The following is a 26455-nucleotide window of genomic DNA, read 5'->3' as shown; positions in this document are numbered from 1 at the left end:
AGTCAAGTGGAAACAAAGAGAACCATACAAAGAATCAAGAAGCTGTTTTTTTGAGAAAATCAACAAGATAGATTGACTCTTAGCCAGAATGACCAAAGGATAGAGAGAAAGTATCCAAATTAACAAAATTAGAAATGAAAAGGGGGATATAACAACAGAAACTGAGGAAATTAAAAAAAAAAACATCAGATCTTACTACAATAGCCTATACTCAACACAACTGGAGAATCTGGAGGAAATGGACAATTTCCTAGACAAATACCAAATACCAAAATTAAATCAGGACCAAATAGATCATCTAAACAGTCCCATAACCCCTAAAGAAACATAAGGGGTCATAGAAAGGCTTCCAACCAAAAAAAGCACAGGACCAGATGGCTTCATTGCAGAATTCTATCAGACCTTCAAAGAAGACCTAACACCAATACTCTTCAAACTATTCCACAAAATAGAAACAGAAGGAACACTACCCAATTCCTTCTATGAAGCCACATTTATGCTGATACCAAAACCACACAAAGATCCAACAAAGAAAGCTAACTTCAGACCAATTTCCACCAGACTTCTCACCAAAACTATGAAATCTAGAAGATCCTGGGTGCATGTCATACAGACCCTAAGAGAACACAAGTGCCAGCCCAGGCCACTATACTCAGCAAAACTCTCAATTACTATAGATGGAGAAAACCAGATATTCCATGACAAAAACTTTACATAATATCTTTCCACAAACCCAGCTCTACAAAGGATAATAGGTGGAAAATACCAACATAAGGAGGGAAACTACATCATAGAAAAAGCAAGATAATCATTTAACAAACCCAAAAGAAGATAGCCATACCAACACAATTCTACCTTTAACAACAAAAATAACAGGAAGTAACAATCACTTTTCCTTAATATCTTTTAACATCAATGGGCTCAGTTTTCCAATAAAAAGACATAACAGACTGGATATATAAACAGGACCCAACACTTTGCTGCATACAAGAAACATGCTCAGTGACAAAGACAGGCACTACCTCAGGATAAAAGGTTGGAATATAATTTTCCAAGAAAATTGTCCCAAGAAACAAGCTGTAGTAGTGATTCTAATATTGAATAAAATCAACTTCCAAACAAAAAAGTTGTCCAAAAAGATAATGACACTTCTTGCTGGTCAAAGTAAATATCTACCATAAGAACTCTCAATTCTGAACATCTTTAGTCCGAATCCAAGGGTACCCACATTCATTAAATAAACTCTACTAAATCTCAAAGTACACATTGTACTTCATACAATAATAGTGGGAGACTTCACTCCACTCTCAGCAATGGACAGATCATGGAAACACAAACTAAACAGAGACACAGTGAAACTAACAAAAGTTATGAACCAAATGGATCTAACAGATATTTATAGAACATTTATTCCTAGAGCAAAAGAATATACCTTCTTCTCAGCACCTCATGGTACCTTTTCCAAAACTGACCATGCTATTGGTCACAAAATATGCCTCAATAGATAAAGTAATATTGAAATAATCCCATGCACCCTATCAGATCACTACAATCTAAGGCTGGTCTTAAGTTCCAACAAAAACAATGGAAAACACAAATACACATGGAAGCTGAACAACACTCTACTCAATGATAACTTGGTCAAGGAAGAAATAAATAAAGAAATTAAAGACCTTTTAAAATTTAATTAAAATGAAGACACATCATAGCAAAACTTATGGGACACAATAAAAACAGTGCTAAGAGAAAAACTCATAGCTCTAAATGCCTCAACCAAGGGGTACGCATTGCTCCAGCTTCAGGCATCAGTGGGAGGAGAGGTCCTTGGTCCTATGAAGGCTCAATAGATGCCCTAGTGTGGGAAATCGAGGGCAGGGAGATAAGAGTGGTGTGGGTGGAGGAACACCCTCATAGAAGCAGGGCAAAGTAGAAAGGGATAGGGGCTTTCTGGGGGGGGGGACTGGGAACGGGGGTAATATTTGAAATGTAAATAAATTAAATATCTAATAAAAAAAACAGACAAAACAAACTGAAGAAAAAGAGCCCAAAAGAAGGAACTAGAAAAACACCTACTTGTTCACACCCTCAAATTCTATAGAAAGAGTAAACTGGAAGCCATAACATATACACAAAAGACCCATGGGTTAATAAGAGAGAAGAAAAATTATAAATTAAATAAAAATAAAAAATATACTTACAAAACAGGTAAAAAACTGAGTCAGGGGCTATTGTTATTTATAATTATATTGTTATTTATAATTCATGTTCTTCCCTTTACATAGAAGGCATGTCTTTACATCAGTTTTGGTCCTCAGCTTTCATTGGTATCTTGCACAATCTGTTGTTCTATATTCTTATTTCACTGTTTGTAGCATTCTGTACTTCCATTAATCCCATGTATTCCATTATGTATGACTTTGTCAATCTGAAAAGTTTTACTTATTTAGCTATGCATTTGAATATTTTATTTACTTACAAAATGACTGTTGTGTTAGAATCTCAGCTCATGTCCAGACAGACCACAGAAGACCAATACAATTCCAATTGGGCTTTATTGTGGGGGAAGGGGGTGAAGATGGTGATAAAGTCAAGGGGAAAGAGGAGAGAAAGAGAGGAGAGAGGAGAAAGAGAGGAGAGAGGAGAGAGGAGAGAGAGAGGGAAGGAGGGAGGGGAAGAGGAGAGGGGAGGAGAGAGGAGAGAGGAGAGAGAGGAGAGAGAGAGGAGAGAGGAGAGAGAGGAGAGAGAGAGGAGAGAGGAGAGAGGAGAGAGGAGAGAGAGAGAGATGGAGACAGGGGAGAGGGGAGAGGGGAGGAGGGGAAAGGGGAGGGATAGTGGGAAGGGGGAGGAGTAGTGGAAAGTGGAGGGGGAGAAGGAAGGAGAAGGGAAAGGGGGAAGGGAGAGGGAGGTGGAAGGGAGAGAGAGGAGAGGGAGGGGAGGGGGAGGGGGAGAAAGAAGGGGGAGGAGGGGGAGAGGGAAGAGAGAGGAAGGAGAGGGAGGGGAGGGAGGGGAGGGAGGGGAGGGGACAGGAGGGGAGAGGAGAGAGAAGTCAAAGGGGGTTTTTCTTTTATTTGGGTTGTGGCATAGCCCCTGGCAGGTAAAGGTGGGAGGTGAGCCAAGTGGATTCTGGGAATGTATGGCAGTAGCCATGGCAATAGATGTGTGGGTCTCTGTAGCCTATGTGCGATGTTACTGGGTTCAGATTCAGACTCCTGCGCAGATTCCTGATGCCAACAATAACATTTCTCTCCTCCTTTTGTTGCTTAATAATTATCCTTTATCCCACTATTTGCTCCCCTCAATGATAAATAGCATCTACCAAGCTTTTGTTTTGTAGTAGCTTTCTCTAAGAGTAAAATCCTTCACCTGGAAGGAAAGCCCATTAACATGACAGGATGTTCTGAGGAGAGATGAAGCGTTCATCCTGGATGAAAGCTCCTTAAATTCGGGTAGTGAAAAACTCAAAATAGCTTCACGAAGTCCCTGAAACCTACACAGCTCACTTCTTCTTCAAACAAACATAAGAAGTAAGGTCTGTGAGAGGTACTCTCAGGCCAGCAGACCTGCATGGAAGCTTCTTGGAAGAAGAAGCAAGGAGCTCCCTGGGAGAAGCAGAGACCAGGCAGAGTCTCAAGCTCTGGGAGTTATCTGGAGAGGGCACTCTTCAGTGTGTGGAGGTGTGTACACGTTGTATGGTACACTCCAGCTTTCCTGCTTGCATGAGCTGTTGTCCTATGCTGGGATGGGCTTTGGTGCTACAGTTATCTTTGAGTCATTTCTACTTTTTAAAAATGTTTCTATAAGTAACCCTAGTACAACTAAATTGGTTCACCAACTTTCGTGGTATCCTTACTTTGATCTAGTGTCAATTCCCAATGCGGGGTAAGTAGACATTTGTTCATGTTTCCCCACGAATAGTGTTCCACAATTACTCAGTAATTTTATCTAAAAATATGTCCTTCCACTCCACCTCTGGTCGATCCAAATTATATTTGGAGTCAATTCAGATTCAGATTGCCTTCCAAAAAAAAACCCCTTGGGCTGAATCATAAATTATTGAAGAGTTTAAGTAAGCCATGACAAAATGCCAGCATATCTACCAAGAGTCACTTACTTTGTTTGATGTTCAAAACAACAACAACAACCCCCCACAAATAGTAGACATTTAGTGTCTCCATTTTGCATGCACATTTCTTCCTTCTAGTGAATGAGTTTCTACTAGCTTGAAAACATAAACTGCTGTACACTGTCTCTTTTGCTACAGGTATTTGTTAAGACACAATTGTATGAGCAAACAGTTACATTACTTAATAAAAATAGGAGGCTGAAAAATATTGTTTGCCAGACTCAGATCAGCTGCTGGTCTGATGGAATGGTTCTGCTAGCTCCTTAATATTACATGAAGAGTCCCACTTTCTTACATCTATGAATTACTTTGAAACAAGTTTAAAGGGATATAAAAGTTATCCACATTCAGGTTCTTTAAAAACTTTCTACTATAAGTAAAATCCTTAACAATAAAAAGACCTATTCAAAAGAGAAGAGATCTAAATCTTTTTCTTGGGGTATGGACTTGGTTTGTAATAGGGAGAATATAATCTGTATGCCAAGTAATATTGATGAGACTTGATTTAATTATGTGGGCTGAAATGAATAAACTTCTTGTCCATGGAAAGCGGGGTATATAGCATGATTTACAGGTACAGGAAGCTTCATTGTGTAGCTTTCCTTGCTCCAGAAGCCTAAGGGAATGGTGGATGATGCAAAGGTCATAGAAGAAAGCCAAGATTCTCTGACTTGATAAGTAAGTAGTAAAATCTTTCACATACATCACACATTTTGATTCAATATTATTCTGGATAGACTATAATATCTTTTAAAAAGAACATGAAAAATATATTTGTACATTATTCAAAATCATGTTAAGCGTATGTATGTTATGTATCAATATATGTGTATTTGTACATATTACTGTATATGTGTTTTTATGTATGTGTATGCCAGAGGTTGATGTTAGGTATCATTCTCAGTAACTATCTCCCTTATTTTATGAGGTAAGGTCCCTCATTAAACCTGGGCCTCATCAACTCAGCTGGATTGGCCAGTGAGCTCCAGGAAACTACCTTTCCTGGCCTTCTCCGTCAATGCTAGAGTGACAGACATGTGCCACATTGCCTGGCTTTTATTTGGATGCCAGGGATCCAAACTCAGGTCCGTTACTGCCTGAGCCATCCCCACAGCCCAAAGTATTGATTTTAGTCACTTGAAATATAAAAATATATATTCTTGCATATTAGTAGTTTATAATCTGTTGTTATAGAAGCTCCTTGCAAATACAATATGATACACCCAATGAATGGGCTGACCATACAATATTAGAGAGGTTCAGCAAGCATGGATGGCATTCTTGCTCTCAAGCAGAGAAAAAATTAATAACCAGTCCCTACAATTTGCCTTTAGAGAAAAATCTTCATACACATGGATGTTGGAGTACAGATGTTAGAACTAAAGACCCATTTCAGCCTTTTGAATGATTTGAAAATATCAATTAATTCTATGAAAACTGACGTATTTATTTTTGAAACAATATACCTGTTTTTTTTTGCCACAAGATAATTGTGGCATAACTAGGGCCCATTATATTATAGGAAAACGTCTGGAAAATACCTTGTCTCCTCCCTGTGTTACAGTGACTTCCAGTCCTGCACCAACTTATGAAATATATCCTGAGGTGTAGCTTTTCACTGAAGCATAAACTACATGAGGACTTGTCTTGGTTAAAGAGTCTGTAGGACTCAGTAAAAGCATTTAGAGTTGAGAACAAATCAACAAGCCCTTCAGTCTGTGACTGTGACATGCCTGGCTTATGCTACTCCACAGCTCTAGAAAGTTTGGCTTCTCTTTGATGTTTTGAACATGTCAATCTTCTTTCTGCCTCAGGCTTTACAAATACCTTCTGTCTTCTAGGAAATCTTCCTGATTTCTTCTTCTCTATCAGGTCCCTTCTTACTACTATCTCCTCACAGAGGACTCCTTTGACCACCTCACCAGAAGCTGCTCTCTCCTTGGCTAATAGCTGAGCTACTTATTTACTTTCCATGCTATAGCATGTCAGGTTTATTCTCTTTCCAACTGTACTGTAATGTTCATGAGGGCCAACATATCTTTTATTTTCCATATCTATAACTGTAGTGTCTAGTTTGAATAGCACACTTAAAAGTGACATAAACTCTTGGGTTATAAGGAATTTATGATTATATATGTATATTACATATACATATTTACATATATGGAATTTTATAGTTTATAAAAATTATACAGAGGGTATAACACATCTTTTATTGTCAGTGGTATAGCAAATTGGATTGTTGACACAGCATGATAGAAATCCACTGGGATGTTTATGAGTAGGTGGAGAAAACAACATGCATCTTTAGGATGGATTATACCATTTGAAAAGTTGATGCAAGGGAGTAATTCTAGAAAGTATCTAACCCAACTTTCCACATTTATCATTTTGGATCCACTGGCCATGTGTATTCTTTCTGAATTATTTCTTCTACTTATCTGTTTTCTCATCTCTCCCCTCTTAAATGTCTCTTGATATGCAAATTCTTAACTCTCATGTTAGACTAATTCCCTTGGGAATTCTACATGCTAGACATTTGCAAACAATATGGAAAATTGAGTTGTTTTACTTATGCATGACTACTACATAATAAAATTATGACTCACTTTAGCTTTTGCCTTCACTCAAGGAAAATACCAAGAGAATATATTAGAGAATCGATGTACTTGTGGATGCTATATTGCAATGTGCATCTCAGAAATGCTATCTTTTTAAAATGAAGACTATAATACTATTGGTGATTGTAATAAAAATAAATTGTAGATGATTGTGGAACCCACATTTTCTAAAATGACATCACCAGGAGTTCACAAAGCTCATGATGGCAGCCAGGAATGTTTTGACCCAGTGCCCTTCACCAGTGTGATGGAACATCAGGCCACCTCTTTATAAAGGCCAGAGGGTGTTCACAGGGAGGTCTCATTTCCTTTGATTGGTCATGAAGTTCCTTTGCATCAACCTCAGGGTAGCAGTCTCTTTTTCTTCCAACTCAAGTGGCTTCTATTTGTCTTGATATTCACTACTGTGGACCTCATAATGCTAGTCCTTCATTCTCTTTCAAAATGTCTAGGTTTTTTTTTTTGTTGTTTTTTTTTTTTTTATGTTATAGTAGGAAGTGCCACTTCAGCTCTTAGCATTAATGTGTTATGTAAGTGCAGACTCAAACTGTGCTCCAGTTTCTGAAAAGGGCTCATGTGTTTCTAATCTTTAAGTTTATCCACAGGGACCTAGCAAAAACTGTCTGGGAGCTTTGTCTATAACTCTGCCATTCAAAATTTGGACTATGTATCTGTAATCAGATTTTAGGGATCTATAATACTCTAATGTACTGTACTCTACTGTTCTATACTATATATACTGAACTATACTATACAATGCTAATACTGTGCTATGGCATTCTAACTCTACTAATACTGTCCTACACTATAATATGATTTTCTAGTCTACTTTTTTTTTTAATAAAACTAGAGTCTTAGTTCCATTTCCACCTCCTGATTCCATGTATTGTAATGAGATTCAAAGGTTAGGTATAATATATAGAAATCTGAAAAGTACCAGGAAATGATCAGACAAGATTTTCTTACCTGTCTCAGATGGTTACACAATTTCTTGTCCATCATAGTTTTTCTGACCTCCGAGGGTATAAAATAATTGAGTTTCCTAGTACTTAAAGAACTTAGTTTTCTAGACTCACAGTTTCCTTGGAGCTTGCCTCAATGGCTATGTTAACATAAAGAAACCTGCTTGATTATTTAAAAGGTTTTTAATTTTTTGTTACATTCTGCAGTTAAAAAACTGAAATATAATTACATTGATAAACTCTTATTCTCCTCTCCCAAGCCCTCCTGGTAAATCATGTCTCTCTCTTAATCTCATAATCTCCTTTTCCTTAATTACATTGTTAACACACATGCACACACATAAATACAACCTGCTGAGTCAGTTAATTGTTGCTTGTATGTGGACGATTTCAGGGGTTATCACTTGCTATTGGATAAATTTGCTATTAGAGAAAATGAATTCTCTCATCTCAGCAATTGATCATCAGCCATAGTTCTTTTTGCAAGGATAGGTGCCATAAGATTTTTTTTCCATTTCTTTTTAGCATGTCCATTGGCGTTACTGTTGTTCAGGTTTTATTTAGGATGCAGTATTGTTGAGATGTGCTGGGTCAGTATCCCTGTCATTTCTCAGCAGACTTCCTGATCCTCCTGATTTTAAAATAGTTCCATTCCCATGTGTTTGGTGTTTCCTGAACCCTATGCATGGTGGTTGTGTTATAAATGTATCAATTGGAGCACCGTAGAATCAATTCTCTGCATTTGCTTAGTCATGTCTTTCTGTAATGATCTCTGCTACCAAAAGAAACATCTTTAATGAGAAGTGAGATCAAGCCTTACCTATGGGCATAAGTTAAGTATTTAGAATATAGTTAGAATTATACTGAACTAGTAAAATGGTAATAGTATGTTCTATTCTAAGTTCCACAATCTCACTAGTCAATGGTAGTTGGCAGTATATCCATTACCAGACATTTCCTTCTTGTTTAGAAAACATTAAGTTCATATTGATATTTGAGAGTTAGCAAAAAGATGTAAGTGTCACTACTGAACTTTTAGGGATACCATCTACACTTGACCTCTGGTCACATATTTTAAAAAGAGAAATTATAGTAACACCCATAATAATTCATGTATTAAATTACTATTGTGCTCTCTGTTGGAAGAATTTCAGCGTTCTGCATTGTCAGTGAGAGCCCTCAAGGAGGTGAGAAGATCTGGTATTGCTGTGCCTATTTTCTAGATGACCCAAGGCTTTGAATACTAAGTTCCCAGACAACAAGCAAGGCTCATGTATTGATTCCAGTGTTCCTCTCACACCACAGACCAAAACAACTGAAAATATGATCCAAAACAATTGAGAGTCAATGCAATCATGACACACTGTGGAGCTGTTTAAAGATTTTGTTCTTTAATCATCTGTTTTTTAATCATGAATAGTACATGTTTCATGGACCCATGAAAATATCTTCCATGACTTTAGAATCTTTCAATCTAAAAGTACTTTATTAAATAGAAAATATTAAAAGAAGAAACTACTTCAAATGACCTCTGTTGCCAGGGGAAATCTAAAAGCAACATCACCAACATTTTGACAGGCTTCTTTGTGTTAAGGCTGTCAGTATACACTCCCATTACCTTGAAACATTTTCAAGGTATGCCAAGATTGGGTTTGCATCTTTTGAGTTTATGAACTCAAATGAATTTCTAGTTCAGATGATATTGATTTGGAATGAAATGTTTTACCCCAGCTTTGGAGTAAATGTTCAAGTATGTTCCTAAGACAGATATACTCTGCAGCCTGGAGGCAAACTGATAATGAAAAGCCAGGCAGTTTTCCATATCCTTACCTGAAATAAAACTCAAGATGAGCTGCTTTGTTTACCCTGTTTTTTGCTCAAGAAGCAGTTGATGTAGCATCTTTAAAAAAGGTTACATATTTTCTGTGGAATATTTTGGTTGTTTTGGGTAGAACCTTTTCCTATCTAGGAGAAGGGGTGCCTGACTACTCAAGACTGCCCAGAGAGTGTCCTGTGAAAGTATGGGACCTGGAAGATAAACTGGATAGTTATCTGTAGGGAGATGTCCTGTGCAGATTCTTCTCTGCTCTGCATATTCCAGCATGATGACTCACACGTTTATTCCCAGGTCATCTCTCACAGCCCTGCCCATGATGCAGCCTGTGTGTTCTGCTACATTTCTGGTGGCCTCAGCTCTTCTTTGTTCCCTTTGCCCTAGTCTTCTGGGCAACATCCTTATTTTGGTATATATGCTTCCCAGAACTAATGAGGTTTTTCATTTATATATTTTGTTGGATTGTTGACATTTCCCTTTTTTTGTGTCTCCCGACTTCCTTGTCTACTGCTCTTCTTCCTCCTCTTCTCTCTCTTAATTCTGTAACTTTATGATAACCCATTATCCTTCTTTTAAGTTTCTCTGGTGTCAAATTCTATTTCTAGATACAGACTAATCATTTATAGTGATATCATAATTAAAACTGTAAAGGAAGCAATATATAACATCTCAGTTATACCAAATGACAGCATAGTTATTCTGATGATCTCCCGAGCATGTCTACTTCACCCATGAAAGCTACATATTTATCATGTAATAAGCCAACTTTTGTGCTTAACTGGATCTGGCACCTACCACCCAGTGATAGAGCAGTTTAGATGTCTAGCTCTGTTATAAGAATCATGCACTTTCTCATTCTGTTCAGCATCTTTGTTTGACTGTTTCTTGTTACTGCTATTGTGCAATTATTTAATTTCTATAATTTTCAATAACCTCTATTTTTATTCCTTGCTACGTTCTTTGAGTTAATAGATTTTGCATCTGTGATTTTTGCTGATCTGAGAGTTTTAGATTTTTATTCTTTATAAAACATAATTTAAATGATGAACATTGTGACTAAGTTCTGGAACTGCTGATAGGGTATACAAGTCCATGCATCATTCCTACCAGATTCATATCTACCAACTTCAAGAAATTCTTAGTTGGTCCCCGCAACCATCTTCGCTGCCAGCTGGGGCAGTAAAACATCACTAGGTACTGTATTACCCCAAGCTTAAGATCTCTGGGAGTGCAAACCGCACATAGGCAGTTCATCTGCCAGCCGGTCTGTCGTGGGGCCTGTGTCCTATGTGAGAATCAACAGAGGGAGTGACCCCCCCTGCCCCCCGCCACCATCTTTGTTCCATGACAAAGCAGTCCAAGAACACCTGGTTTACAGTGACAAACCAAGTATAACATTGCTTGAGGCAAGACTGAGCAGGGCTCCAAAGGCACAAAAGAGGAAGGCAACATATCAGCAATCTGTGCCAGAGGAAACCCAGTCATCCAGTGTCAGGGAAATAGCCTTAAAGGTCCACAGTAGGTTGAAGCACCAGCCTGTGACAATAAGACCATCTAACACCAGTGGCTAAAAGCAAACATAGGAACATTACTAACAGAAACCAAGGCATTATGGCAGCATCTGAACCCAATTCTCCAACAGCAAGCCCTGGATACCCCAACATGCCAGAAAACAAGAGTTGGATTTAAAATCATTGGTAAGGATGCTGTTAGAGGAACACGTGAAGGACATAAATACATCTCTTAAGAAAATTCAGGAGATGCCAGGAAGTGGTGGCACACGCCTGTAATCCCAGCACTCTGGGAGGCAGAGGCAGGCAGATTTCTGAGTTCATGGCTAGCCTGGTCTACAGAGTGAGTTCCAGGACAGGCAGGGCTGTACAGAGAAACCCTGTCTCCAAAAACCAAATCCAAAAAAACCCCCCAAAAAAAAAAATCAAGAGAAAAATGATCAAAAGCTAGAAGCCCTTACAAGGAAAACACAAAAATCACTTAAAGAAATTCGAGAGAATATGGGTCAGAAGTTAGTAGCCAATAAGGAGGAAATGCAAAAATCACTTAAAGAAATACAGGAGAAGTTTGATCAACAGGCAGAAGTCATGAAAGAGGAAACACAAAATTCTCTCAAAGAATTACAGGAAAATACAAACAAGCAAGTGAAGGAACTTGAGCAAAAACTTCCAGGATCTAAAAACAGAAGTAGAAACAACTAATAAATCACAAAGGGAGGCAACTTTGGAGATAGAAAACCTTGAGAAGAAATCAGGGGCCATAGATGCAAATATCAACAACAGAATACAAGAGATAGAAGAAAGAATCTCAGATGCTGAAGATACCATGGAAACCATTGACTCAACAGTCAAAGAAAATGCAAAATATCTATGCAATATACCTAAGGATTATAGGCATTGATGAGAGTGAAGATTTACAACTTAAAGGGCCAGCAAATATCTTTAACAAAATTATGGAAGAAAACTTCCCTACCCTAAAGAGAAAGATGCCCATGAATATACAAGAAGCCTACAGAACTCCAAACAGACTGGACCAGAACAGAAATACCTCCCATCACATAATAATCAAACCCCCAAATGTACTAAACAAAGAAAGAATATTCAAAGGCAGCAATAGAAAGAGGCCAAGTTACATATAAAGGAAGACTTATCAGAATTACACCAGACTTCTCACCAGAGACCATGAAAGCTAGAAGATCCTGGGCAGAGCTCATGCAGACTCTAAGAGAACACAAATGCCAGCCAAACCTACTATACCCAGTGAAACTCTCAATCACTATAGATGAAGAAACCAAGATATTCCATGACCAAACCAAATGTACACAATATCTTTCCACAAACCCATCCCTACAAAGGATAATAGGGGGAAAACACCATTACAACGAGGGAAACTATACCCTGGAAAAAACAGGATATTAAACTTCTTTCATCAAACCCAAAAGAAGATCATCACACAAGTATAAAATTAACATCAAAAATGATAGGAAGCAATAACCACTACTCCTTAATATCTGTTTAACATCAATGGACTCAATTCCCGCCCCCCCCAAAAGACAAACTAACAGACTGGATATGTAAACAGGACCCTACATTTTGCTGCATACAGGAAACACACCTCAGTGTCAAAGACAAAAGCAACCTTAGAGTAAAAGGCTGGAAGACAATTCTATAAGCAAATGGTTGCAGGAAACAAGCTGGAGTAGCCATTCTAATATCAGATAAAATTGATTTTCAACCTAATGTCATCAAAAGAGACATGGATAGACACTTCTTGCTGGTCAAAGGAAAAATCTAACAAGAAGAACTCTCAATCCTGAACATCTATGCTCCAAATACAAAAGCACCTTCATTCATAAAAGAAACTTTACTAAAGCTCAAAATACACATTGTACCTAACAGAATAATTATGGGTGACTTCAACACTCCACTCTCATCAATGGACCGATCAGGAAAACAGAAACTAAATAGGGAGACAGTGAAACTAATTGAAGCTTTGGCCCAATTGGATTTAACAGATATATATAGAACTTTTCATCCCAAAGCAAAAGAATATATCTTTTCTCAGCACCTCATGGTACCTTCTCCAAAATCTATCATGTACTTGGTCACAAGACAGACCTCAACAAATATAAAATTGAAATAATCCCATGCCTCCTATCAGATAACTATGGAGTAAAAGTGGTCTTTAATAACAATAAAAAAGACAGAAAGCCCACATACACATGGAAACTGAACAATACTCTACTTAATGATCCTTGGTCAAGGAAGAAATATAGAAAGAAATCAAAGATTTTTTAGAATTTAACGAAAATGAAGGCACAACATACCCACATCTATGGGACACAATGAAAGCAGTGCTAAGAGGAAAACTCATAGCTTTGAGTGCCTCCAAAGAGAAATTGGAGAGAGCATACACTAGAAGATTAATGGAACAACTGAAAGCACTGGAACAAAAAGAATCTAATTCACCCAGGAGGAGAAGACGACAGGAAATCATCAAACTCAGGGCTTAAATCAATCAAGTAGAAACTAAGAGAACCATACAAAGAATCAACAAAACCAGGAGCTGGTTCTTTGAGAAAATCAACAAGATAGGTAAATCCTTAGCCAGACTAACCAAAGGGCACAGAGACAGTATCCAAATTAAAAAAATTAGAAATGAAAAGGGAGCTATTACAACAGAAACTGAGGAAATTCAAAAAATTATCAGATCCTACTACAAAATCCTGTACACAACACAGCTTGAGAATCTGGAGGTAATGGACAATTTCCTAGACAGATACAAAATACCAAAATTAAATCAGGATCAAATAGATCATCTAAACAGACCCATAACCCCTAAAGATATAGCAGGGGTCATAGACAGCCTTCTGACCACAGGACCAGATGGTTTTAGTGCAGAATTCTATCAGAAGTTCAAAGAAGACTTAACACCAATACTCTTCAAACTATTAACCAAATAGAGACAGAAGGAACACTACCAAACTCTTTCTACGAAGCCACAATTACACTGATACCAAAACCACACAAAGATCCAACTAAGAAAAAGAATTTCACGCCAATTTCCCTTATGAATATCGAAGCAAAAATACTCAATAAAATTCTTGCCCACGGAATCCAAGAACACATAAAAATGATCATCCACCATGATCAAGTAGGCTTCATCCCAGGGATGCAGGGATGGTTCAATATATGGAAATCCATCAATGCAATCCACTACATAAAAAACTCAAAGAAAAAAACCACATGATCATTTCATTAGATACTGAAAAAGCATTTGACAAAATTCAGCATCCTTTCATGCTAAAAGTCTTGGAAAGGACAGGAATTCAAGGCCCATATCTAAACATAGTAAAAGCAATATACAGCAAACTGGTAGCCAACATCAAACTAAATGGAGAGAAACTTGAAGCAATCCCACTAAAATCAGGGACTAGACAAGGCTGTTCCCTCTCTCCATATCTTTTCAATATAGTTCTTGAAGTCCTAGCTAGAGCTATTAGACAACATAAGGAGGTCAAAGGGATACAAATTGGAAAGGAAGAAGTCAAACTATTACTATTTTCAGATGATATGATAGTATACTTAAGTGACCCAAAAAACTCTACTAAAGAACTCCTACAGCTAATAAACAACTTCAGCAAAGTGGCAGGTTATAAAATCAACTCAAGCAAATCAGTAGCTTTTATATACTCAAAGGATAAGCAGACAGAGAAAGATCTTAGGGAAATGACACCCTTCACAATAACCACAAACACCATAAAGTATCTTGGGGTGACTCTAACAAAACAAGTGAAAGACCTATATGACAAGAACTTCAGATCTCTAAAGAAGGAAATTGAAGAAGATCTCAGAAAATGGAAAAATCTTCCATGCTCATGGATTGGCAGAATTAATATAGTTAAAATGGCCATCTTGCCAAAGGCAATCTACAGATTCAATGCAATCCCCATCAAAATCCCAACTCAGTTCTTCATAGAGCTAGAAAGAGCAATTCTCAAATTCATCTGGAATAACAAAAAAACAAAACAAAACAAAACAAAACAACAACAACAAAAAAACAGGATAGCTAAAACTATTCTCAACAGTAAAAGAACTTCTGGAGGATTCAGTATCCCAGACTTTAAACTTTACTACAGAGCAATAGTGATCAAAACTGCATGGTATTGGTACAATGTCAGGCAAGTGGATCAATGGAATAGGATTGAAGACCCAGAAATGAACCCACACACCTATGGTCACTTGATCTTTAACTAAGGAGCTGAAAGCATCCAGTGGAAAAATGATAGCCTTTTCAACAAATGGTGCTGGTTCAATTGGAGGTCAGCATGCAGAATGGGAATCAATCCATTCTTATCTCCTTGTGCTAAGCTCAACTCCAAATGGATCAAGGACCTCCACATAAAACCTGACACACTGAAACTAAAAGGAAAGAAACTGGGGAAGACCCTTGAGGACATGGGCACAGGAGAAAAGTTCCTGGATAGAACACCAATAGCTTATGCTCTAAGATCAAGAATTGACAAATGGGACCTCATAAAACTACAAAGTTTCTGTAAGGCAAAGGACACTGTCAAAAGGACAAAACGTCAACCAACAGATTGGGAAAGGATCTTCACCAACCCTAAATCTGACAGAGGGCTAATATCTAATATATACAAAGAACTCAAGAAGGTAGAACCCAGAGAACCAAATAACCCCAATAAAGTGGGGTACAGAGCTAAACAAAGAATTTTCACATGAAGAACTTCGGAGGGCTGAGAAGCACCTTAAGAAATGTTCAGCATCATTAATCATTAGGGAAATGCAAATCAAAACAACCCTGAGATTTCACCTCACACCAGTCAGAATGGCTAAGGTAAAAAAATCAGGAGCCAGCTAGTGCTGGCGAGGATGTGTAGAAAGACAACCCTCCTCCACTGCTGGTGGGATTGCAAGATGGTGCGACCACTTTGGAAATCAGTCTGGCGTTTCCTCAGAAATCTGAGCATGACATTTCTGGAGGACCCTGCTATACCACTCCTGGGCATATACCCAGAGGATTCCCCAGCATGCAATAAGGACACATGTTCCACTATGTTCATAGCAGCCCTATTTGTAGTAGCCAGAAGCTGGAAAGAACCCAGGTGTCCCTCAATGGAGGAATGGATACAAAAAATGTGCTATATTTACACAATAGAGTACTATTCAGCCAGTAGAAACAATGAATTTATGGAATTCTTAGACAAATGGATGGAACTGGAGAACATCATACTGAGTGAGGTAACCCAGTCTCAAAAGATCAATCATGGTATGCACTCACTGATAAGTGTGTATTATCCTACAATCTTTGAATACCCAAGACATAATCCACATATTAAATGATGTCCAAGAAGAACGGAGGAGTGGACCCTGGTTCTAGAAAGACTCAGTGCAGCAGTATAGGGAACTACCACAACAGGGAAGTGGGAAGGAGTAGATGGGGGAACAGGGGGAGGAAAGAGGGCTTATGGGACTTTCAGGGATTGGGGAACCAGAAAAGGAGAAATCATTTGAAATGTAAATAAAGAATATGTTGAATAAAAAAATTAAAAAAAGAAATTCTTATTTGAATACCTCTACACTTAGACTTTTGTGTAAAAATTGGGTAGTGCCAATAATCATGTGTGCTAAATCTTTGATTGATTCAATGGAAGGAAAAATTATTCTATGTATAATGGATTTGTTTTTCATACAGTATTTCTACATTTATACTTGAAATTTATTAAGAGGGTAAAAGACCTTCTGCAATAAATATATCCCTGGAAGTACATTTCACAAACAAAAGGCAAATGCATAAATTCTTATTAAAATTTAGTGGACTCTCTAAATAAATCCAAGAATAAAGTTTTTAAGGTGCTTCTCGGCCATCCAAATTTCCCCGGCATGTAATAAAGACACATGCTTCATTATGTTCATAGCAGCCTTATTTATAATAGCCAGAAGCTGGAAAGAACCTAGATGCCCCTCAAAGGAGGAATGGATACAGAAAATGTGGTATATTTACACAATGGAATACTACTCAGCAATTAGAAATAATGAATTCACAGAATTTTTAGGCAAATGGTTTGATCTGGAAAATATCATCCTAAGTGAGGTAACCCAATCGCAAAAGAATACACATGGAATGCAATCTCTGATAAGTGGATATTAATTAGCCCAGAAGCCCTGAATACCCAAGGTACAAATTGCATAACAAAAGACTCCCATGAAGAAGTATGGAGAGGGTCCTGCTCCTGGAAAGGATTGATCTAGCATTGGAAGGGAATATAAGGACAGAGAAAAAAGGAGGGAGGTGATTGGAGAAGAAATGGAGAGAAGAAGGTTTATGGGACATATGGGGAGGGCGGATCCGGGAAAGTGGAAATCATTTGGAATGTAAACAAAGAATATAGAAAATAAAAATATTTAAAAAAAAGAATAAAGTTTTAAGAAGTGAAAAATAAAATAATTACATTGTTTACCTATTCTGCAGAAATAAATATTTCCCCCAGTCACAGCAAAAGTGATTATTCCTCATATAATTTGTGTATTTTCTGAGAAGGAAGCTCTGGAAGTATTATGGGAAGTTTTAGACATACATCTAAGATCATTTCAGCATGAAGATGCCACACATCTTGTACTATTAGGTGCCAATTAAAAATAACGGACTTAATTAAGAATTTGAATTAAGTAATTAAGGAGCACTTGCCCTATTAGGAATTATGTGTTCTGACCTGTAAATGATGGTTCAAGGATCATAACTTCTTCCTTGCCCCACGCAAATGAAAACATACTAAGAGGCAGTGTCTTCTCCATGGGTAGGAGTTATTAGTGAGTAGTACTAATGACTGTGACAGTCTGTCCCTATGGTTAGCAGTCTTCTCTGTTTCACTCAGGTACAACACTACCCTGTCTTCACCTTCACAAGAGAGACCTAAGCACTGTATCACACACAGGGGTCGATTTGTCTATCTTATAGCAGGAGTTAAAAACTTTTGCAGTAAATACAGAAACAGCTTTTGATGACCCTCAGAAAACTGATCAACTCTGTTCTCATCCACTTATGTCAGTGGGAAATCAAGCTTGGAAAATAAATCTCATGAAGACTTTTTCTTTGAAATGTGTATGGATTGAAGGAATTTTGCAGTCCTTGGGGTGGGTTGTACCAACTTTAAAGTCATATAGGAAATGTCATTAATAGACTTCTATTCTGAGAGGAATCTTTTATAAGGGAGGCTTCTGAATTCAAGGCACCCAGATTTTGTAGTTGGGGAATCTTGTACAATTCTCTCTAGCTTCATTTGAAATGAATGTCAAGGTATACACCTTTGGTGCTGGTAAGGCAGGGTTCTCAGTCTGAAGACTTTCCAATGATAGTTGATGCTTGGCATTGATTTTGATTCTGACCTGTCGCCATCTCTTAATTCAGATTTATGCCATTTGATAATACATTTCTCTCAAAAACATCACTAGATTCCTGTCTTTGGTTTTGGTCAGCTTCATGCACAAAATTTTTGCCAGTTTTCTTCTTGAGACACTACTCTTATTTATGAAGTGTTTATTGCTTCCTGACTTCTGTATCTCTGTGGTACTTTTCTCCTTTCATTTCCTCTCAGGATCTCACTGGTGGTATTCTAGGCCCATCAGGTACCTCTTTGTGTTTCTTCCTCAATGCTTTTGCTTTAGTTAGATGACTTTATTTTAGCAATCACTGCACATGTGGCAGGAAAAATAATAGTCCTTAATAAGCTCACATCCTAATCTGGAGAGCTAGGAATATGTTATATTCTGTGCTCAAGAGGAGTTACAGCTTTGCAGATGGAATTGTGCTTGCAAGTCAGCTGATCTTCAAATAGCTTATCCTGAATGATGCAGGTGGGCCCTAATGTAATCACAAGGGCCCTTCAAAGCAGAAACAGGAAATAGAAAGAGAATCAGTGTCAGAGCGAAGCAATGGAAGAAAAAGTAGACAGCTGTGTCTGGCTTTGGAAAAGGACCATGAGTCAAAATATGTAGTAGAAACTTACCAGCCAAGACTGTCCATGTGCCTGAAAGTAGACAAGGTGAGAAAGTACATTATACTTTAAAGATTCCACATTCTAACATACCCCCCTAAATCATACATTCAGACCAGGGAGATCGATTTAATGCTTCCAACCACAAGACTAAGTTTTCATTAACCAAGCTTGTACTTTTTCCTTATGGAAACAATAGGAAGCATCTTCAATCCATTTAGAGCATTTAGCACTAGAGGTACTTGGCATCTTCTTAGTTTAATATTAGCTGCATGCCTAAATTTTAATCAGCTCTGTTTAACTACATTTCTAAATTATGGATTTTTTTGTAGGGATATAAGAGTAGTCATTTATGTTAACAGTAATGAGCCCTGTAATTTGTGGACTTTCTAGTTCCTTTTTATTCCAGTTTGCAAACCAACAAGGTTTTTCTTCAGCTCATGTCTACTTTAATACTTTGACAAATAAAGCCAGTTACAGCCAATTTCATGTTATGAAAATTTTCCAAGTTATTTTTCTCATTCTCTAAGTTTGCTACACATAAAGGATTCCTTCCAATGTATTGCATACAACAATTTAACTACTCCAGGACAGCCAGGGCTGTTAAACATATAAATCCCGTCTTAACAATCAATCAAACAAACAAGAATGAAACAAATAAACAGACAAATACAACTGAGCATTTGCTACCCATAAAAGTGTTGCAGGTATAGCTGCTGTGTCACATATGCATCTGTAGGGGGCAGACAGGAGGAAGGCTAGTCTGTGCTTAGTGTTCTGACCTCTGAACATCTGAATGATTAATAGCCTAAAATTCCCTGAAAAAAGTGTGCATGGGATGACCCCCAACCTGGTCTGGCAGGCATCAACTGCTCCAGTCCTAACATCTCGAGCCCTGACCACTCTCAGAAATGGGAGCAAGTTGGAGAATAGAAGAACCCTGCCCGGGATTGAGGGTCCTGGGTGGGACTGAGTCCAAAAAGTGAGTCCCAGATGACCACCAGACTGGTTCCATATGCACTGGACAGGGAGTTAGACTGAGATAGCCATCATTCTGGTGCCACAAAGACCTGTGGGTGGGGGTGGGGTGGAGGTGGGATAGACCACTCCTGAGATGACCCCAGACATTCAGAAACCCCTGGTACCCCTAAGGGGAGGAAGTAAGTGGTAAGGAAATGGAAAAGAGAGAAAGAAACAGAAGGATGTGGGCACAATGAGGAGGGGCAGAGCTGGAGATTTGAGTGTAGTGAGGACCAGCCTGATGAGAGTAGCTGGTGATCCCACCTCAGGCTATAATGGAGTCCTGGCTGGTGCTGCCATGGCTGGGGAGGGGCACATCTAAGTCTGTGGTCCTGCAGCAGCAGGGGTCTGTTACCACCAAAGGCCATGGTGTGGTTCTTTGTCTGGGACATGTTGATGCTTGAAGGCTGTGCAGAACTGGCTCCACCTGGGCATCATGGAAGACCTGGCCCTAAGAGCAGGAGAGCAGGAGAGCAGGAGAGCAGGAGAGCAGGAGAGCAGGAGAGCAGGAGAGCAGGAGAGCAGGACAGCAGGAGAGCAGGAGAGCAGGAGAACAGGACAGCAGGACAGCAGGACAGCAGGACAGCAGGACAGCAGGACAGCAGGAAAGTAAGAGAGTTAGTTGATCCCACCTCTATCCGGCTGCAGGATTCAGGAGAATGAGGCCACATTACAGGAGTTGTGAGTGAGCCAGCCCCTGAGAAGGAGAGCATGTGGGAAACCTGTTCCAACCACTTGTCTCCTGTGTAGTGGCTTGGATAGGAAAGAGATATTCTCCTCCCTCCTCAGCCCTCCCAAAGGTCTGCAGGTGGGATACCTGGCTCAGGGGTCGTGAGAACAGGAGAACTATCCCTGTCCCTCACCAGCTGCCGTGGGTCCTGCACCTTGCCAGGGAAGCATACTAGAGATGAGCCTAGTATCAGGGGCATGAGCATGGGACACCTGGCTCTCCCACTTGTTTTCCTTGCGGTGACAAGGCCAAGGGAGAGATTACCCCCCTTTCGCACCTTTCCACCAACAGTAGGTAGGATAGATGGCTCTAAGGTCATCAGGGCAGGAGAACTGGACTGCCTTCTCATCTGCTTCTGAACTCATGAGAGCAGGCCCCGTACCTCACCTGCGCAGCACAATATAGCTGGCCTTGAATGTGAAGGGTGTGGGTCTGAGTGTGGAAGAGCTGGCCCTGCCTCTTGTCTGTTGGGTGATGGTATAGATAAGAGAGACACTTTCCTCCCCTCTTTCTTCCCTTGACATCTATGGCAGGAAGGAGTACTGACCCTGGGCCATGAGAGTGGGCGAATTGGCCATGTTCCTCACTGGTTCCAATGCTTGGGAGAGCTGGCTGAGCTGATGAGCTGGCCCTGAAGGCATGAAAGTAGGAAAGCAGGAAAGCTGGTGGGCTGAGCAGCACAGACCCTTCTCAGGACCAGAACTGGGGCTTTGAATAGGCACACCATTGATGCCTTCTACCAGGTCATTGCAGTGAACATTTGCTAACAAAGAAGCTTAGACCAAAGGGTATACTGTGGGACACATGTGGCACACTACAGGTTCCAGTGACATTTATTTCTCTCTTGGGGTTTTCAGATGTGCTCTGCAAACATACCAGTGTCCTTAAAAATGGAACTAAAAAGTAGAAAATCAGTTAGAGAGATTTAGTACACCAGAGGAGAAAAGTGGCCACAAGAAAAGTCAGCATCCTGAAAGAACAGGGTTGTTCTAAATCATTGTTGATGGCTTTGATGGTGGAGAAACGGAACCACCAATCAAGACATGCAGGTGACTGAGAGCTTCAGTTATATGAAGATGGATTCTGCCCACCACTTGAAAGAGCATAGAAGTAAATTGCTTGTCCAGGTTCTTAAACTACTCTAATCCCTTGAAAGAAATAGCCTCAGAAGCACCTTGATTTTAGCCTATTGAGATTTTGTTTATATTTTATTTTAATTTTAGACAAAATCTTACTAGATGCTTCAGGTTGGCCTTGTATTCTTGACTTTTATTATTATTATTATTTTTAATAACCCTTTAATCTCACTATGTAGACTACACAAAGACTTCTGTTCGGATACCTACTGACATACTCCACCATGCCAAAATAAGCTAGTAGACTTGGATTTGATTTATGATATATGAAGAAAAAGGACAGTAAATTTATGCTGCTTTAAGATTTTAAATATGCGGTAGTTTGTTATAGAAGCAAAAAAATAAGAGAGCATTACATAGAGGCAGACGAAAGCATAATGATCTATACTGTTTTGTGATTGGGGATGAAATAGAATATAATAAACCATACATAATCTTTTTATAAGTGAAACATAACACAAACGACCTACTTATAGGGGCAATTAAAGTAGTAATAAGCTAGGATATCATATTAATTATAAGAATATAATAATTAATGAAGTATTATACTTGTGTAATAACAATGTCCCCAAAGTGATATCTTAGAAATAAATAAGAAGCTTTAGAAAATATAGAGAAGAAAGGAAATCACTGAGAAGGGTATAGGAATAATTCAAGGAATAGTGTATGTATTGACTATTTGTCAAAATAACAGTTTAAAAATCATATGTGTTATTCCATATGAAGTTGAGAAATGCTCTTTACATGACTATGTGGAGTTGATTTGGAATTTTGATGGGGATTACATTGAATCTATAGATTGTTTTTGGTAAGATAGCCATTTCTATTATGTTAATCCTACTGATCCATGAGCATGGGAGATCTTTCCATCTTCTTCTTCTTTTTTTTTCTTGCCTTTATTTTATTTTATTTTATTTTGTTTTTTTTCCAGAAAACATGCTTTTGGTCTTTTTTTTAAATTTTTTTTATTCGATATAATTTATTTACATTTCAAATGATTTCCCCTTTTCTAGCCCCCTACTCCCCAAAAGTCCCTCAAGCCCCCTTCTCTCCCCCTGTCCTCCCACCCACCCCTTCCCACTTCCCCGTTCTGGTTTTGCCGAATACTGCTTCACTGAGTCTTTCCAGAACCAGGGGCTACTCCTCCTTTCTTCTGGTACCTCATTTGATGTGTGGATTATGTTTTGGGTATTCCAGTTTTCTAGGTTAATAACCACTTATTAGTGAGTGCATACCATGATTCACCTTTTGAGTCTGGGTTACCTCACTTAGTATGATGTTCTCTAGCTCCATCCATTTGCCTAAAAATTTCATGAATTCAATGTTTCTAATGGCTGAATAGTACTCCATTGTATAGATATACCACATTTTTCGCATCCACTCTTCTGTTGAGGGATACCTGGGTTCTTTCCAGCAACTGGCAATTATAAATAGGGCTGCTATGAACATAATAGAGCATGTATCCTTATTACATGGTGGGGAATCCTCTGGGAATATTCCCAGGAGTGGTATAGCAGGATCTTCTGGAAGTGAGGTGCGCAGTTTTCAGAGGAACCGCCAGACTGATTTCCAGAGTGGTTGTACCAATTTGCAACCCCACCAGCAGTGGAGGAGTGTTCTTCTTTCTCCACACCCTCTCCAACACATGCTGTCTCCTGAATTTTTAATCTTAGCCATTCTGACTGGTGTAAGATGAAATCTCAGGGTTGTTTTGATTTGCATTTCCCTAATGACTAATGAAGTTGAGCATTTTTTTAAGATGCTTCTCCGCCATCCGAAGTTCTTCAGGTGAGAATTCTTTGTTTAACTCTGTACCCCATTTTTTAATAGGGTTGTTTGGTTTTCTGGAGTCTAATTTCTTGAGTTCTTTATATATATTGGATATCAGCCCTCTATCTGATGTAGGATTGGTGAAGATCTTTTCCCAATTTGTTGGTTGCCGATTTGTCCTCTTGATGGTGTCCTTTGCCTTACAGAAACTTTGTAATTTTATGAGGTCCCATTTGTCAATTCTTGCTCTTAGAGCATACGCTATTGGTGTTCTGTTCAGAAACTTTCTCCCTGTACCGATGTCCTCAAGGGTCTTCCCCAGTTTCTCTTCTATTAGCTTCAGAGTGTCTGGCTTTATGTGGAGGTCCTTGATCCATTTGGAGTTGAGCTTAGTACAAGGAGACAAGGATGGATCAATTCGCATTCTTCTGCATGCTGACCTCCAGTTGAACCAGCACCATTTGTTGAAAAGGCTATCTTTTTTCCATTGGATGTTTTCAGCCTCTTTGTCGAGGATCAAGTGGCCATAGGTGTGTGGGTTCATTTCTGGATCTTCAATCCTGTTCCATTGATCCTCCTGTCTGTCACTGTACCAATACCATGCAGTTTTTAACACTATTGCTCTGTAGTATTGCTTGAGGTCAGGTATACTGATTCCCCCAGATTTTCTTTTGTTGCTGAGAATAGTTTTAGCTATCCTGGGTTTTTTGTTGTTCCAGATGAATTTGATAATTGCTCTTTCTAACTCTGTGAAGAATTGAGTTGGGATTTTGATGGGTATTGCATTGAATCTGTATATTGCTTTTGGCAAAATGGCCATTTTAACTATATTGATTCTACCGATCCATGAGCATGGGAGGTTTTCCCATTTTTTTGAGGTCTTCTTCCATTTCCTTCTTCAGAGTCTTGAAGTTCTTGTCATACAGATCTTTCACATGTTTGGTAAGAGTCACCCCAAGATACTTTATACTGTTTGTGGCTATTGTGAAGGGGGTCATGTCCCTAATTTCTTTCTCAGCCTGCTTATCCTTTGAGTATAGGAAGGCCACTGATTTGCTTGAGTTGATTTTATAACCTGCCACTTTGCTGAAGTTGCTTATCAGCTGTAGGAGTTCTCTAGTGGAGTTTTTTGGGTCACTTAGGTAGACTATCATATCATCTGCAAATAATGATAGTTTGACTTTTTCCTTTCCAATTTGTATCCCTTTGACCTCCTTATGTTGTCGAATTGCCCGAGCTAGTACCTCAAGTACAATATTGAAAAGATAAGGAAAAAGGGGGCAGCCTTGTCTGGTCCCTGATTTTAGTGGGATTGCTTCAAGTTTCTCTCCATTTAGTTTGATGCTGGCTACCGGTTTGCTGTATATTGCTTTTACTATGTTTAGGTATGGGCCTTGAATTCCTGTTCTCTCCAAGACTTTAAGCATGAAAGGATGCTGAATTTTGTCAAATGCTTTTTCAGCATCCAATGAAATGGCCATGTGGTTTTGTTCTTTGAGTTTGTATATGTAGTGGATTGCATTGATGGATTTCCGTATATTGAACCAACCCTGCATTCCCGGGATAAAGCCTACTTGATCATGGTATATGATCGTTTTGATGTGTTCTTGGATTCGGTTGGCAAGAATTTTATTGAGTATTTTTGCATCGATGTTCATAAGGGAAATTGGTCTGAAGTTCTCTTTCTTTGAGGGATCTTTGTGTGGCTTTGGTATCAGCGTATTGTGGCTTCGTAGAAGGAATTGGGTAGTGTTCCTTCTGTTTCTATTTTGTGGAATAGTTTGAAGGGTATTGGTGTTAACTCTTCTTTGAAGGTCTGATAGAATTCTGCACTGAAACCATCAGGTCCTGTGCTTTTTTTGGTTGGAAGACTTTCTATGACTCCTTCTATTTCTTCAGGCATTATGGGACTGTTTAGATGGTCTAGTTGGTCTTGATTTAATTTTGGTATTTGGTATCTGTCAAGGAAATTGTCCATTTCCTCCAGATTCTCCAGTTGTGTTGAGTAGTCTCTTGTAGTAGGATCTGATGATTTTTTGGATTTCCTCAATTTCCGTTGTTATATCTCCCTTTTCATTTCTAAGTTTGTTAATTTGAATACTTTCTCTGTGTCCTTTGGTCAGTCTGGCTAAGGGTTTATATATCTTCTTGATTTTCTCAAAGAACCGGCTCCTGGTTTTGTTGATTTTTTTGTATGGTTCTCTTTGTTTCTACTAGATTGATTTCGTCCCTGAGTTTGATGATTTCCTGCCTTCTACTCCTCCTGGGTGAAATAGCTTCTTTTTGTTCCAGGGCTTTCAGGTGTGCCATTAAGCTGGTGATGTATGCTCTCTCCATTTTCTTTTTGGAGGCACTCAGGGCTATGAGTTTTCCTCTTAGCACTGTTTTCATTGTGTCCCATAGATTTGGGTATGTTGTGTTTGCATTTTCATTGTGTTCTAAAAAGTCTTTAATTTCTTTCTTTATTTCTTCCTTGACCAAGGTATCATTGAGTAGAATATTGTTCAGTTTCCACGTGTATGTGGGTTTTCTGTTGTTTTTGCTGCTATTGAAGACCACTTTTACTCCATAGTGATCTGATAGGAGGCATGGGATTAGTTTGATCTTCTTATATTTGTTGAGGTCTGTCTTGTGACCAATTATATGGTCGATTTTGGAGAAGGTACCATGAGGTGCTGAGAAAAAGGTATATTCTTTTGCTTTAGGATAGAATGTTCTATATATATCTGTTAA

At 38.7% G+C, this 26455-nt stretch overlaps 1 non-coding gene across 1 annotated transcript; it reads left to right on the top strand.

Moving 5' to 3' along the window:
- The first annotated feature begins 19751 nt into the window (after positions 1 to 19751).
- Positions 19752 to 19882, top strand: LOC127681948 (small nucleolar RNA SNORA17). The gene has a single exon (XR_007977285.1). It is a non-coding gene; the product is annotated as a small nucleolar RNA SNORA17 (small nucleolar RNA).
- The last annotated feature ends 6573 nt before the right edge of the window (positions 19883 to 26455 follow it).

The sequence above is a fragment of the Apodemus sylvaticus genome, chromosome 3 (genome assembly GCF_947179515.1).
Source record: "Apodemus sylvaticus chromosome 3, mApoSyl1.1, whole genome shotgun sequence".
NCBI classification, from domain to species: domain Eukaryota; kingdom Metazoa; phylum Chordata; class Mammalia; order Rodentia; family Muridae; genus Apodemus; species Apodemus sylvaticus.
The sequence above is the reverse complement of the archived record's forward strand: the minus strand, read 5'-3'. Positions and strand labels throughout refer to the sequence as shown.